Source organism: Nematostella vectensis, chromosome 13, assembly GCF_932526225.1.
Source record: "Nematostella vectensis chromosome 13, jaNemVect1.1, whole genome shotgun sequence".
NCBI lineage: Eukaryota > Metazoa > Cnidaria > Anthozoa > Actiniaria > Edwardsiidae > Nematostella > Nematostella vectensis.
Genome location: NC_064046.1, coordinates 5,846,513 through 5,862,006, shown reverse-complemented (window position 1 = coordinate 5,862,006; position 15,494 = coordinate 5,846,513). Strand labels below are relative to the sequence as shown.

General features: G+C 37.6%; 5 long non-coding RNA genes across 7 annotated transcripts; all 5 read right to left on the bottom strand.

Moving 5' to 3' along the window:
• LOC125558998 lies at positions 1-641 on the bottom strand. The gene is made up of 2 exons (XR_007306238.1): positions 302-641; positions 1-109 (listed from the first exon to the last, which is right to left on the bottom strand). It is a non-coding gene; the product is annotated as an uncharacterized LOC125558998 (long non-coding RNA).
• A 954-nt stretch (positions 642-1,595) lies between these two features.
• On the bottom strand, positions 1,596-2,141 carry LOC125559052. Its single transcript, XR_007306304.1, has 2 exons — positions 2,081-2,141; positions 1,596-1,666 (listed from the first exon to the last, which is right to left on the bottom strand). It is a non-coding gene; the product is annotated as an uncharacterized LOC125559052 (long non-coding RNA).
• A 7,244-nt stretch (positions 2,142-9,385) lies between these two features.
• Positions 9,386-10,028, bottom strand: LOC125559124. Its single transcript, XR_007306359.1, has 2 exons — positions 9,689-10,028; positions 9,386-9,494 (listed from the first exon to the last, which is right to left on the bottom strand). It is a non-coding gene; the product is annotated as an uncharacterized LOC125559124 (long non-coding RNA).
• A 954-nt stretch (positions 10,029-10,982) lies between these two features.
• Positions 10,983-11,853, bottom strand: LOC125559043. Its single transcript, XR_007306295.1, has 3 exons — positions 11,720-11,853; positions 11,466-11,535; positions 10,983-11,053 (listed from the first exon to the last, which is right to left on the bottom strand). It is a non-coding gene; the product is annotated as an uncharacterized LOC125559043 (long non-coding RNA).
• Positions 11,854-13,052: 1,199 nt separating this feature from the next.
• On the bottom strand, positions 13,053-14,731 carry LOC125558929. Of its 3 annotated transcripts, none has more exons than XR_007306171.1 (5): positions 14,672-14,731; positions 13,704-13,771; positions 13,404-13,432; positions 13,195-13,230; positions 13,053-13,084 (listed from the first exon to the last, which is right to left on the bottom strand). It is a non-coding gene; the product is annotated as an uncharacterized LOC125558929 (long non-coding RNA). The 3 variants fall into 3 exon arrangements; XR_007306170.1 differs by lacking the exon at positions 14,672-14,731 and adding an exon at positions 14,130-14,184; XR_007306169.1 differs by lacking the exon at positions 14,672-14,731 and having other exon boundaries at positions 13,704-14,185.
• Positions 14,732-15,494: the final 763 nt, after the last annotated feature.

Sequence of the window (15,494 nt, the reverse complement as noted above, 5' to 3'; positions counted from 1 at the left end):
GGATGGTGATGGTGATTCAAGACAATCAACAAAACTCACATTGATTCGGTTGTAAGGGCCAGTCTCGCCTCAGCCTCTGCTACAGCAGCTTGTATGCGATCCTGGGTAACTGTAAAAAAAAAAACAAAAAAACAAGTAAAATAATTAAAAATGTACATGAGTTATATATTTAAGCCAACCCTCACTATTTTCACTTTGTGACCGTTCTACGATATCCACGTTATCCATCGAGCTCAGAAAATCGACAGGGTTTAATAGATATTCTGAATTCAAGAATGTTTTTTAAATGTACTAGACTTACCATTGCTTAAGTCAATAGTGGCCCTTACTTCTGGGTCTCCAGCAAGGGTTGGGCACAACACTACCAAACAAAGGTCGGAAAAGGTGGCCTGGTAGTGTCCGCCCTGTTAGTGAAATCGGTAAATTTTAGTATTTTGAGATTTTTGCGGTATTAAGAATACAAACATAAACTGGTAATAAGAACCTATTTTTAGCCTAGACAGGTTCTTAGGGGGAAGGTCAAAACGAATGTCATCTGGGGGGCCCATCTGTGGTGTAACCCCCTACAAAAGAATTCAGGTGCTCGAAATCAGGAGAGGAGGGGATGTACAACTAGTCCACAGCAGAGGGCAACTTTTTTTACCTCGCGCGACCATGGTAAACAAAGTTGGATATTTGATAAAATGATTCCATTTATTCCTTTTATCTCATCCATTCTTGCTCCTAGTATTCCCAAGTCATGAAAGACCATTAGTGTCGTTGCGTCTAAAACGTCAATAGGATCGTCACTTCTTTCAATGATTCTTCCACTGGCATTTCGGATGGTGATATTCCTCTCGCGCAGGTTGGCAATGGCCACTTGATACAAGAGCTGCAGATAAAACAATTCCAATTAGTTTGTGGTTGAACAATACTCTTCCTATATCGGTACAGTGGAGACAGAATGCTGTGGAGACATCTTTTTTCAATTTGAAAAATAATACATGTGCAATGATTTGGTTTATTGATTCTGATAACTCGTGTCCAAAATATTTAATTCATAATTGAAATTTTGAATCCATAACTAACTGTGGAATCTATATAAATTAATAAGTCTAAGAATGCGATTGGACTTGGTGTAATTGTTGTAATCACCTCGTTTGTATCGGAAGCAGTGAAACGTCTTTGGAAGGTTGTGTCCCTTCCATGGAGACGGACTCTAATGTTGCCTTCGCCTTCAGCACCGACGAGGTGTTGTAGGTCCTAAAATGTAGACAGAAATCATAAATAGTTTCAAATTTAAGGTTTAATCCTTACATATTCTTGGTCTGATGTTGGTGCCGAAAACAAATCGAGTTAAAATGCATCGACCTTCTACAAATACTGCCAGGGAGCTTCTCCTATGACGTCATGCTGTAAAAACCGCTCGGCGAACTGACTTGCTTGATGCACAATTTCGTAATATATTTTTCTTGGATAAGAGAATAAGACAACATTCGCATGTAATTTTAGATGTCATTCTTTGCAAATAGGAGCGCGCGAGAAAAAAGAGCTCCCTGTGTGTCGGTCTCCGTGACGTCCAGGGTCCTCGAGGATGCTTGTCCATGAACTGCTTACCCTCTCTTGATCCCTTCTTAACCCTTCTTCGTACTCTCTGTCTTGCTGGTCACGTCTATTTTGTCTGTCTCTGCAATAATGCAATGTTTTTTTTTTGTAAACATAAAAACGACATTTGAAAAAATATATGAATGTTTAGTAAAACTGTTAAAAATTGTTCCAAGCTATTAGTCGGAGAACAGCAATGACTTGAACAGCCGTCGAATAAAAAAATTTGCAACTACTGGACATTTGATTTATTTTTGCTCTTTTTGATGGACTTCTTAATTGCTACACTTTGTGAACACCTTATTACATTTCCGACTTCTCCCAAATAAAGATTACAAAATATGTTTATGGAAGTTTAAGGAGGATGGAACTGGCTTTGCTCTAGAACTTCTGAGAAGTAAATTGTCCAATGGAGTTTCTGAGATGTCTGATTGATTTTACTATGACACTGCTTATGAAGATGGATGCATGATTCAAGACAATCAACAAAACTCACATTGATTCGGTTGTAAGGGCCAGTCTCGCCTCAGCCTCTGCTACAGCAGCTTGTATGCGATAATGGGTAACTGTAAAAAAAAAACAAGTAAAATAATTAAAAATGTACATGAGTTATATATTTAAGCCAACCCTCACTACTTTCACTTCGTGACCGTTCTACGATATCCACGTTATCCATCGAGCTCAGAAAATCGACAGGGTTTAATAGATATTCTGAATTCAAGAATGTTTTTTAAATTTACTAGACTTACCATTGCTTAAGTCAATAGTGGCCCTTACTTCTGGGTCTCCAGCAAGGGTTGGGCACAACACTACCAACCAAAGGTCGGAAAAGGTGGCCTGGTAGTGTCCGCCCTGTTAATGAAATCGGTAAATTTTAGTGTTTTGAGATTTTTGCGGTATTAAGAATACAAACATAAACTGGTAATAAGAACCTATTTTTAGCCTAGACAGGTTCTTAGGGGGAAGGTCAAAACGAATGTCATCTGGGGGGGCCATCTGTGGTGTAACCCCCTACAAAAGAATTCAGGTGCTCGAAATCAGGAGAGGAGGGGATGTACAACTAGTCCACAGCAGAGGGCAACTTTTTTTACCTCGCGCGACCATGGTAAACAAAGTTGGATATTTGATAAAATGATTCCATTTATTCCTTTTATCTCATCCATTCTTGCTCCTAGTATACCCAAGTCATGAAAGACCATTAGTGTTGTTGCGTCTACAACGTCAATAGGATCGTCATTTCTTTCAATGATTCTTCCACTGGCATTTCGGATAGTGATATTCCTCTCGCGCAGGTTGGCAATGGCCACTTGATACAAGAGCTGCAGATAAAACAATTCCAATTAGTTTGTGGTTGAACAATACTCTCCCTATATCGGTACAGTGGAGACAGAATGCTGTGGAGACATCTTTTTTCAATTTGAAAAATAATACATGTGCAATGATTTGGTTTATTGATTCTGATAACTCGTGTCCAAAATATTTAATTCATAATTGAAATTTTGAATCCATAACTAACTGTGGAATCTATATAAATTAATAAGTCTAAGAATGCGATTGGACTTGGTGTAATTGTTGTAATCACCTCGTTTGTATCGGAAGCAGTGAAACGTCTTTGGAAGGTTGTGTCCCTTCCATGTAGACGGACTTTAATGTTGCCTTCGCCTTCAGCACCGACGAGGTGTTGTAGGTCCTAAAATGTAGACAGAAATCATAAATAGTTTCAAATTTAAGGTTTAATCCTTACATATTCTTGGTCTGATGTTGGTGCCGAAAACAAATCGAGTTAAAATGCATCGACCTTCTACAAATGCTGCCAGGGAGCTTCTCCTATGACGTCATGCTGTAAAAACCGCTCGGCGAACTGACTTGCTTGATGCACAATTTCGTAATATATTTTTCTTGGATAAGAGAATAAGACAACATTCGCATGTAATTTTAGATGTCATTCTTTGCAAATAGGAGCGCGCGAGAAAAAAGAGCTCCCTGTGTGTCGATCTCCGTGACGTCCAGGGTCCTCGAGGATGCTTGTCCATGAACTGCTTACCCTCTCTTGATCCCTTCTTAACCCTTCTTCGTACTCTCTGTCTTGCTGGTCACGTCTATTTTGTCTGTCTCTGCAATAATGCAATGTTTTTTTTTGTACACATAAAAACGACATTTAAAAAAATATATGAATGTTTAGTAAAACTGTTAAAAATTGTTCCAAGCTATTAAATGTCACGTACCTCTTCAATTTCTAACAAACGTTGTCTTTCCCTATCCTGTAAAAAAGCAAAATAAAAATTATTTATAATAAATAAACAGAAATGATGACTATGTGTATATCCCAATGTTAACATACCGGACGGTTCTACATTGAATATTGTTCGATATTCTTTTTAAATATTTCCCACGTTTAATTGGTCGATTCTGAGACTTTCTAGGTATTCCTTACCCTGCTCCTCTCGAACATTTCTTCGGTCTCTGTAATTAAAATGAAAGAGTTATCAAATTATAAAACACACTTATGAGAATAAAAGAAAGACAATGCGAAAGGGTCCTACAATTCACAACGCAGAAAATTTAGATACTTCAGCATAAAAGGCAGCCTAACACATTAATTGAAGCATCTATTCGAAGGGATGCCCAATTATTTTAATTTAGAGTTTAAAGTCACTGACAGCTCCTTTGGGGAGATTATATAAAAAAGCATCGACTCGCAGTAATCTGCCGAATGTTTAATTAACTGGTTTACATGTTCTCTCTTCTTCGTAAAAGTGCAGCTTCAGCCTCCTCCCCGGCAGCAATAATCCTTTCCTGTCACTGAAAAAAAAAATATCATGTTTAGCCCCAAATGTCAATGGAAGGGGATACATTTTTCTTTTCCCTTATAATTTTGTTATCCATGTCACCTATTTATATCAGCTTTGCTGAAGGGATTTACCTGGGAAAATATTAGTAAATAAATAAACAAATATTTTTTGCAGCTCCTGATCAGATTTGTCTTATGTTACCCAATTTTTAAAACCTCTAAGTATTGGTATCTAGATTGGATGCCTATACTGAAACATCGAAGGTAGTTATACTTTTTTTATGATCTTCTATTCAGTGCTGTACTGAGTAGTAAATGATGAGTGTTAAAGGGACCGTTTTTTTTCCTGGACACACAAATGTAATAACTTACCGTCAGCCATATCAATGATACAATGAACTTGTGCATCGGTAAAAGGCTCACCAACTGCCACAGGTAAAGCCACTACAACACACTCATGAAACCTCATTAACGGTGCAAATGGGCCTATAAAAATAAATACATGCATGTGTATCTATATATTATATAACATAAAATATATCTATAAAAATTAAACAAATTACAAATTACCAGTAATAAAGAGACAGATAAGTCTGCAATCTTCTTTGACGAGCTCCTAATTATTTATTTATTTATAACAATACCAATATACGGTACACGTCACAATAATACCCAAATACTGTACATTGTGTTACGGGAACCGCCACCACCCCTCTTCTAGACACCATTTACATGTAGCTGAATACCTCTTGAATAAATCCAAACGATTTTGTCAGAGTTTGATTGACCAAAGATGGACTAGTAATCACCATTTACTCCCAGATGTGGAGATCTACTTCTCTGATGCATAGTAGATTGAATGAATGGAATAACCATGTTTAAACCCCAGTCCTTGAGAAAAAAAACATACATACCACCCCAGAAGCCAGAAGTCCTGTCAGAATCTGAGGTGGACCCACCCCAGACAAGTCCTCTTTCTAAAATGCAAACTCATTATTTATCATCAAAACCAGTATTCATTTTTATATCTTCCCGTTGATGATAAAAGTTTGATATGATGATGCGATACACATTTGTTTCCCCAAGTTCTTTGGATGTTAGAGGAGGCGAATGAAAAACGTGCATTCTAATCAAGGTAATCAAGAGAGGTGACAGCAGTACAGTGAAAAGGACGGAGATATGCAATTGTAAATAACTGATGTGATGGAAAGCTTTTTTTTTTTCAGGTAATCTTATGCCTTACCATGGCAAACTTTGTTCTGTTGATGCCCAATTGAGGGCGATCAGGAATCCAACCCTTGTTTGCAATTGAATCTGCAGTAAAAACACTGCCATGGGTACTGGCAGTGCTGAGATTGGCAAACAAGGGTTGATGCCTCTACAGCTCCCCAAAATTGCTGAAACTCGACGATAGGACTAATTCGACCTAAAACATAAAAAAGAATGCATGCTTTTTACAGACAAACAACAACAAAACCTGGAAGGAAAATTTCTGTGGCTAGAAGGCGTCAATTGAAATACCTTGTAGAAAATGCCATTTTTAACTCGTGAATGCTTGCAAAGCATTTAAGAGTTATTGGAGGGACTCCTGTGTCACTCGATCGTCGGATCGTTGGATCGATCATCCGTAAACTGTGGTATCTTTGGTAAGTATGTATGCTTTGTTGTGTAGCTAGACGGCTCACAGAATAGATGCAAACATCAAAGCCAGGTCCATACTATCAATTGAAAAACTTGTTAGTGCATAGAGCACACTTGATAAAACACAAGAGGATTATTGAGGAACATGGCCAAGGCTTTAAATTTTATGTTCACAAAATTACTCAATTAACGTTTAACTGAATTCAACCCACAACGCATGGGTAATTGATAGTAATGCTGTTTCTTTCAATGTGTTAAATAATGGCCCACAGGAGCTGGAAAGACAATATGTTATGCTATTCCTGCATTACTTCTAAATGGAGTAACAATTTGGCATTCCTGCTTAAAGAGAAGGGAGTGCCCTTGAGGAAATTGAAAAGTAACACAACTGCTTGGATGAGTGAAGGAGCCCATGTTATGTGTGCAACAAAGGCATTTGGCCTGGGTATTGACCAAAAAAATGTCCGGTTTGTCGTTCCTCACATTATGCCAGAGTGTGTCGAGCACTACTACGAGGAGGCGGGACGAGCTGGCAGAGATGGTGATCCAGCAGTATGCACCCTTTATAATCGCTTTGAGGACAGAACCAAAATTATGAACTCGATTGCTTAGTTGGAAAGGGAAGAACAGAAACAGCTAAAAAGATGGCAGCTTGATGACAATGTCAACTACTGCTTGGAAACAAGCTGTAGACATATATTTTTTGGCATACTTTGGAGAAAATGCTGTCAATGTGCAGAACTGCCGAGAATACTGTGATAATTGTCTAGTTCAACAAAAGATAACAGGAGGATGTGACTCAGCTATCAATAAAAGCACTAGACTGTGTTACCTCCATGAGCATAAACAAAAGAGTGACATTGAAACTTTCAAACTATCAATTGCAATTAGGTTTTGTTTTGAAATCAACACATTACTCTAAATAGAGTGATAGACCAGTTAAAATATATTATTTTGTTTTTTAAATAGCTATATAGTTATAGTATATTCCTTTACATCAATCAAGCAAAAAAAAAATAATAACACGAACACGATCTACAACTGTATTTGTAACAATTAAAATCCACTCTATTGATGACTTGCGGATCACCAGGATTTTTTTCTTCAAAAATCATGAAATTCAAGGATAGTATTGTAAAAATAGACTTGAAATCCGTGGTATCATTGCACCCCTACATATCGAAATTAAATATTTATATATTCAGACCTTGTTCTCCCGTAATGTTTCAGGCTACAGACTGTATTTTAGACATGACTTCAACTTTCTGGTTCAGCACCCTCTACAAACTGCTGAAAGGAGAACTTCCTAACTCCTGGGAAGCATTCATGCATCTTCCTATTAAAATTTTCCTTCACTTCATCGGTCCCTAGTCTCTTGAGTTAACCTAATCAAATGTGTTGGTTTTGATATACCTACGACATAAACCATAAACATTTGTTTGTAACATTGTGACAGTAACAAGTCATGCTGTCACTAAAATTTGTTTGTTCAACAATTAAATGACATAATGACAAAACAGTGACAGATAATAAACCATTTGTCACTATAACAACTGGTGCCTACTTTAAAGAATAATTATTTATGTCATATCAGATGCAGGACACCGACAAATAATTTATACACATTTTATACAAAAAGATTATAATTTTAATGGGTTGAACCACAATATTTTGTTAATAATCTTCTCTATCAAACTTGCCGGATTTTTTTTTCACATGTTTATGAAATGGGTTTGAGACCCATATGATAGATTTTATAAAAACTGATCATTATTATGTATGAAAAAAATTGAAATTAATGATATAAAGCTCTCATTGCAATAATATACACTTGTTTGATGACATTTGCACAGTTTTTGCTTGCAACTTTTGGATCGTATCATAGTAATTGCATTGCTTTGATTACAGCACCTCTGTAACTACGATACAGCATATATTGTCCCCTGGTGTTTAGGTGGACACCATCCTTCAGCAAACCTTTTGAGGGGGATTTAAACAAAAAGCAAACGAGAGATCATTGATCACTACCTGTAAATATTTATTAACGATGTCTGCTTGGCGCCTAAAATGAATGTTATCGGCTCTTGGGATTATCAAACAGACACCAACAACTTTAACATTGTACGTTTCCCTAAGTTCGCGGGTCAAATTCTCAATTTCTGACCCAATTGTCTCCGGCCGCTTGGTCCCAATGTCGTTCGTTCCTACTTTTAGAATAACGATGTCGGCTTTCATTTTTTCGAAGCCGTTGGTTTTGAATTTGCGTTTCAACCTCTGCACTGTTAAGCCGCCGATGCCATGCATGACGACAGTTACCTCTGCTAGATCGTAGTCAAGAGTTCTCAATAACCATTGCCAATGGCTTCTTTTGTATGTTTCTATGACAAATTAAAAAAGAAAAACCTACAACCCGACTATGGAAAATTTCGCAAAGGTGAAACGGTTTTCTCTAACGGTTATTTTTTGTCAAGGATCTTTTAACGTGATTTGTCGTTTGGATTGTGTTCAGAATGTTTAAATAAATGATTGGAAAGCATTTCCTAAGGATTATTTTGATTGTCCCTTGATTGTACGTTGAGCCTGGTAAAGATTTGTTGTTTACCGTTAAGATGAACTCAACGTCAAATTCAGATTTGTAAGTTAACTTCAACCGGCACAATCTTCCCACAATCCAATCTTGTTCCTGATTATTCTTGGAATCAAATTCTTGAGAAATCCTTGAATTGTTCTTGAAAACTTCTTGAAAAAACGTTGTCGAAAGAGACAGTAAGTCTGTTTCGCTTCCTTGAAAGTTCAAGAGTGACAACGACAACAAACTGATCTGATTGTAACACGTGAGCATGATACGTCATAACGGCGAGGATTCGCCATACGTCAAAACTCCCCACAGGTGGTAGACTGAGCTGACCCATTTTGTAATTGAAGTTATTGTTTTACAAGCATAATGCAATAGTCCTATTTACAGTCCCCGCCGCCATCTTGTACGCGAACACGAAAACGAGGCGAGAGTTGTCTCGAAAACACAGACGCCATCTTGATTTCTAGCTGTGTTGCACGTTTCGCTAAGAACTCTTCAAAAGTCGATTTTGGGCCTTCTAGATAATTATATGGATGATTCAAACGAAGTTTCTCCAACTTTAAAAAGAAAAGGAAAGCAGTGTGCAGTTAAAGGCTGCTCAAATTCATTTTATGACCCGGAAACTGGCTTGCATTTCTTTAAGTTTCCTTCGACTCCTGCTTGGCGTCGCACTCGCTGGTACAATTTGATCGGCAGGCAACACAAACGAGATGGTTTTGAAGTTACAGTGAGGACGTCTACAACGTCAATAGGATCGTCATTTCTTTCAATGATTCTTCCACTGGCATTTCGGATGGTGATGGTGATTCAAGACAATCAACAAAACTCACATTGATTCGGTTGTAAGGGCCAGTCTCGCCTCAGCCTCTGCTACAGCAGCTTGTATGCGATCCTGGGTAACTGTAAAAAAACAAAAACAAAAAAACAAGTAAAATAATTAAAAATGTACATGAGTTATATATTTAAGCCAACCCTCACTACTTTCACTTCGTGACCGTTCTACGATATCCACGTTATACATCGAGCTCAGAAAATCGACAGGGTTTAATAGATATTCTGAATTCAAGAATGTTTTTTAAATGTACTAGACTTACCATTGCTTAAGTCAATAGTGGCCCTTACTTCTGGGTCTCCAGCAAGGGTTGGGCACAACACTACCAAACAAAGGTCGGAAAAGGTGGCCTGGTAGTGTCCGCCCTGTTAATGAAATCGGTAAATTTTAGTATTTTGAGATTTTTGCGGTATTAAGAATACAAACATAAACTGGTAATAAGAACCTATTTTTAGCCTAGACAGGTTCTTAGGGGGAAGGTCAAAACGAATGTCATCTGGGGGGCCCATCTGTGGTGTAACCCCCTACAAAAGAATTCAGGTGCTCGAAATCAGGAGAGGAGGGGATGTACAACTAGTCCACAGCAGAGGGCAACTTTTTTTACCTCGCGCGACCATGGTAAACAAAGTTGGATATTTGATAAAATGATTCCATTTATTCCTTTTATCTCATCCTTTCTTGCTCCTAGTATACCCAAGTCATGAAAGACCATTAGTGTCGTTGCGTCTACAACGTCAATAGGATCGTCATTTCTTTCAATGATTCTTCCACTGGCATTTCGGATGGTGATATTCCTCTCGCGCAGGTTGGCAATGGCCACTTGATACAAGAGCTGCAGATAAAACAATTCCAATTAGTTTGTGGTTGAACAATACTCTCCCTATATCGGTACAGTGGAGACAGAATGCTGTGGAGACATCTTTTTTCAATTTGAAAAATAATACATGTGCAATGATTTGGTTTATTGATTCTGATAACTCGTGTCCAAAATATTTAATTCATAATTGAAATTTTGAATCCATAACTAACTGTGGAATCTATATAAATTAATAAGTCTAAGAATGCGATTGGACTTGGTGTAATTGTTGTAATCACCTCGTTTGTATCGGAAGCAGTGAAACGTCTTTGGAAGGTTGTGTCCCTTCCATGGAGACGGACTCTAATGTTGCCTTCGCCTTCAGCACCGACGAGGTGTTGTAGGTCCTAAAATGTAGACAGAAATCATAAATAGTTTCAAATTTAAGGTTTAATACTTACATATTCTTGGTCTGATGTTGGTGCCGAAAACAAATCGAGTTAAAATGCATCGACCTTCTACAAATGCTGCCAGGGAGCTTCTCCTATGACGTCATGCTGTAAAAACCGCTCGGCGAACTGACTTGCTTGATGCACAATTTCGTAATATATTTTTCTTGGATAAGAGAATAAGACAACATTCGCATGTAATTTTAGATGTCATTCTTTGCAAATAGGAGCGCGCGAGAAAAAAGAGCTCCCTGTGTGTCGATCTCCGTGACGTCCAGGGTCCCCGAGGATGCTTGTCCATGAACTGCTTACCCTCTCTTGATCCCTTCTTAACCCTTCTTCGTACTCTCTGTCTTGCTGGTCACGTCTATTTTGTCTGTCTCTGCAATAATGCAATGTTTTTTTTGTACACATAAAAACGACATTTAAAAAAATATATGAATGTTTAGTAAAACTGTTAAAAATTGTTCCAAGCTATTAGTCGGAGAACAGCAATGACTTGAACAGCCGTCGAATAAAAAAATTTGCAACTACTGGACATTTGATTTATTTTTGCTCTTTTTGATGGACTTCTTAATTGCTACACTTTGTGAACACCTTATTACATTTCCGACTTCTCCCAAATAAAGATTACAAAATATGTTTATGGAAGTTTAAGGAGGATGGAACTGGCTTTGCTCTAGAACTTCTGAGAAGTAAATTGTCCAATGGAGTTTCTGAGATGTCTGATTGATTTTACTATGACACTGCTTATGAAGATGGATGCATGATTCAAGACAATCAACAAAACTCACATTGATTCGGTTGTAAGGGCCAGTCTCGCCTCAGCCTCTGCTACAGCAGCTTGTATGCGATCCTGGGTAACTGTAAAAAAAAAAACAAGTAAAATAATTAAAAATGTACATGAGTTATATATTTAAGCCAACCCTCACTACTTTCACTTCGTGACCGTTCTACGATATCCACGTTATCCATCGAGCTCAGAAAATCGACAGGGTTTAATAGATATTCTGAATTCAAGAATGTTTTTTAAATTTACTAGACTTACCATTGCTTAAGTCAATAGTGGCCCTTACTTCTGGGTCTCCAGCAAGGGTTGGGCACAACACTACCAACCAAAGGTCGGAAAAGGTGGCCTGGTAGTGTCCGCCCTGTTAATGAAATCGGTAAATTTTAGTGTTTTGAGATTTTTGCGGTATTAAGAATACAAACATAAACTGGTAATAAGAACCTATTTTTAGCCTAGACAGGTTCTTAGGGGGAAGGTCAAAACGAATGTCATCTGGGGGGCCCATCTGTGGTGTAACCCCCTACAAAAGAATTCAGGTGCTCGAAATCAGGAGAGGAGGGGATGTACAACTAGTCCACAGCAGAGGGCAACTTTTTTTACCTCGCGCGACCATGGTAAACAAAGTTGGATATTTGATAAAATGATTCCATTTATTCCTTTTTTCTCATCCATTCTTGCTCCTAGTATACCCAAGTCATGAAAGAACATTAGTGTCGTTGCGTCTACAACGTCAATAGTATCGTCATTTCTTTCAATGATTCTTCCACTGGCATTTCGGATAGTGATATTCCTCTCGCGCAGGTTGGCAATGGCCACTTGATACAAGAGCTGCAGATAAAACAATTCCAATTAGTTTGTGGTTGAACAATACTCTCCCTATATCGGTACAGTGGAGACAGAATGCTGTGGAGACATCTTTTTTCAATTTGAAAAATAATACATGTGCAATGATTTGGTTTATTGATTCTGATAACTCGTGTCCAAAATATTTAATTCATAATTGAAATTTTGAATCCATAACTAACTGTGGAATCTATATAAATTAATAAGTCTAAGAATGCGATTGAACTTGGTGTAATTGTTGTAATCACCTCGTTTGTATCGGAAGCAGTGAAACGTCTTTGGAAGGTTGTGTCCCTTCCATGGAGACGGACTCTAATGTTGCCTTCGCCTTCAGCACCGACGAGGTGTTGTAGGTCCTAAAATGTAGACAGAAATCATAAATAGTTTCAAATTTAAGGTTTAATCCTTACATATTCTTGGTATGATGTTGGTGCCGAAAACAAATCGAGTTAAAATGCATCGACCTTCTACAAATGCTGCCAGGGAGCTTCTCCTATGACGTCATGCTGTAAAAACCGCTCGGCGAACTGACTTGCTTGATGCACAATTTCGTAATATATTTTTCTTGGATAAGAGAATAAGACAACATTCGCATGTAATTTTAGATGTCATTCTTTGCAAATAGGAGCGCGCGAGAAAAAAGAGCTCCCTGTGTGTCGATCTCCGTGACGTCCAGGGTCCCCGAGGATGCTTGTCCATGAACTGCTTACCCTCTCTTGATCCCTTCTTAACCCTTCTTCGTACTCTCTGTCTTGCTGGTCACGTCTATTTTTTCTGTCTCTGCAATAATGCAATGTTTTTTTTGTACACATAAAAACGACATTTAAAAAAATATATGAATGTTTAGTAAAACTGTTAAAAATTGTTCCAAGCTATTAAATGTCACGTACCTCTTCAATTTCTAACAAACGTTGTCTTTCCCTATCCTGTAAAAAAGCAAAATAAAAATTATTTATAATAAATAAACAGAAATGATGACTATGTGTATATCCCAATGTTAACATACCGGACGGTTCTACATTGAATATTGTTCGATATTCTTTTTAAATATTTCCCACGTTTAATTGGTCGATTCTGAGACTTTCTAGGTATTCCTTACCCTGCTCCTCTCGAACATTTCTTCGGTCTCTGTAATTAAAATGAAAGAGTTATCAAATTATAAAACACACTTATGAGAATAAAAGAAAGACAATGCGAAAGGGTCCTACAATTCACAACGCAGAAAATTTAGATACTTCAGCATAAAAGGCAGCCTAACACATTAATTGAAGCATCTATTCGAAGGGATGCCCAATTATTTTAATTTAGAGTTTAAAGTCACTGACAGCTCCTTTGGGGAGATTATATAAAAAAGCATCGACTCGCAGTAATCTGCCGAATGTTTAATTAACTGGTTTACATGTTCTCTCTTCTTCGTAAAAGTGCAGCTTCAGCCTCCTCCCCGGCAGCAATAATCCTTTCCTGTCACTGAAAAAAAAAATCATGTTTAGCCCCAAATGTCAATGGAAGGGGATACATTTTTCTTTTCCCTTATAATTTTGTTATCCATGTCACCTATTTATATCAGCTTTGCTGAAGGGATTTACCTGGGAAAATATTAGTAAATAAATAAACAAATATTTTTTGCAGCTCCTGATCAGATTTGTCTTATGTTACCCAATTTTTAAAACCTCTAAGTATTGGTATCTAGATTGGATGCCTATACTGAAACATCGAAGGTAGTTATACTTTTTTTATGATCTTCTATTCAGTGCTGTACTGAGTAGTAAATGATGAGTGTTAAAGGGACCGTTTTTTTCCTGGACACACAAATGTAATAACTTACCGTCAGCCATATCAATGATACAATGAACTTGTGCATCGGTAAAAGGCTCACCAACTGCCACAGGTAAAGCCACTACAACACACTCATGAAACCTCATTAACGGTGCAAATGGGCCTATAAAAATACATACATGCATGTGTATCTATATATTATATAACATAAAATATATCTATAAAAATTAAACAAATTACAAATTACCAGTAATAAAGAGACAGATAAGTCTGCAATCTTCTTTGACGAGCTCCTAATTATTTATTTATTTATAACAATACCAATATACGGTACACGTCACAATAATACCCAAATACTGTACATTGTGTTACGGGAACCGCCACCACCCCTCTTCTAGACACCATTTACATGTAGCTGAATACCTCTTGAATAAATCCAAACGATTTTGTCAGAGTTTGATTGACCAAAGATGGACTAGTAATCACCATTTACTCCCAGATGTGGAGATCTACTTCTCTGATGCATAGTAGATTGAATGAATGGAATAACCATGTTTAAACCCCAGTCCTTGAGAAAAAAAACATACATACCACCCCAGAAGCCAGAAGTCCTGTCAGAATCTGAGGTGGACCCACCCCAGACAAGTCCTCTTTTTAAAATGCAAACTCATTATTTATCATCAAAACCAGTATTCATTTTTATATCTTCCCGTTGATGATAAAAGTTTGATATGATGATGCGATACACATTTGTTTCCCCAAGTTCTTTGGATGTTAGAGGAGGCGAATGAAAAACGTGCATTCTAATCAAGGTAATCAAGAGAGGTGACAGCAGTACAGTGAAAAGGACGGAGATATGCAATTGTAAATAACTGATGTGATGGAAAGCTTTTTTTTTTCAGGTAATCTTATGCCTTACCATGGCAAACTTTTTTCTGTTGATGCCCAATTGAGGGCGATCAGGAATCCAACCCTTGTTTGCAATTGAATCTGCAGTAAAAACACTGCCATGGGTACTGGCAGTACTGAGATTGGCAAACAAGGGTTGATGCCTCTACAGCTCCCCAAAATTGCTGAAACTCGACGATAGGACTAATTCGACCTAAAACATAAAAAAGAATGCATGCTTTTTACAGACAAACAACAACAAAACCTGGAAGGAAAATTCCTGTGGCTAGAAGGCGTCAATTGAAATACCTTGTAGAAAATGCCATTTTTAACTCGTGAATGCTTGCAAAGCATTTAAGAGTTATTGGAGGGACTCCTGTGTCACTCGATCGTCGGATCGTTGGATCGATCATCCGTAAACTGTGGTATCTTTGGTAAGTATGTATGCTTTGTTGTGTAGCTAGACGGCTCACAGAATAGATGCAAACATCAAAGCCAGGTCCATACTATCAATTGAAAAACTTGT